Source organism: Acanthisitta chloris, unplaced genomic scaffold (assembly GCF_000695815.1).
Source record: "Acanthisitta chloris isolate BGI_N310 unplaced genomic scaffold, ASM69581v1 scaffold21736, whole genome shotgun sequence".
Classification (NCBI taxonomy): domain Eukaryota; kingdom Metazoa; phylum Chordata; class Aves; order Passeriformes; family Acanthisittidae; genus Acanthisitta; species Acanthisitta chloris.
In genome coordinates, this window is record NW_008679019.1 from 29,709 (window position 1) to 30,094 (window position 386).

The window sequence follows — 386 nt, forward strand, 5'->3', positions numbered from 1 at the left end:
TTGTTCCTCCACAGCCAGAGACACCAGGCAGGAGACGGTGGGAAGGGGGAAACTGGATGGAGGAAAGGGATGGATGGAGACAAGACACGTGGGGCAGCACAGATGCATATGGAAGGCAGCGGTGAGGAGGAGGAGGAGGAGGAGGAAGAGGTGTCAAGACTGGGAAGGAAGGGGGTGAGTGGGAACAGGGATGGAAAGATGGACTGGTGAAAAGTCAGAAGGAGGGAGGGATGGTGGGACAGAGGGATGGAGGGTGGGAAGACAGACACGAAGGGATGGAAGGAGGAAGGAATAGAGGGTGCAGAGATGGAAGATGGAGGGGCTGAGGGAGATGATGGAGAGGAGGAAGGGGGCTGGGAGGCAGGAGGGCAGGGGAGGGGAGCGCG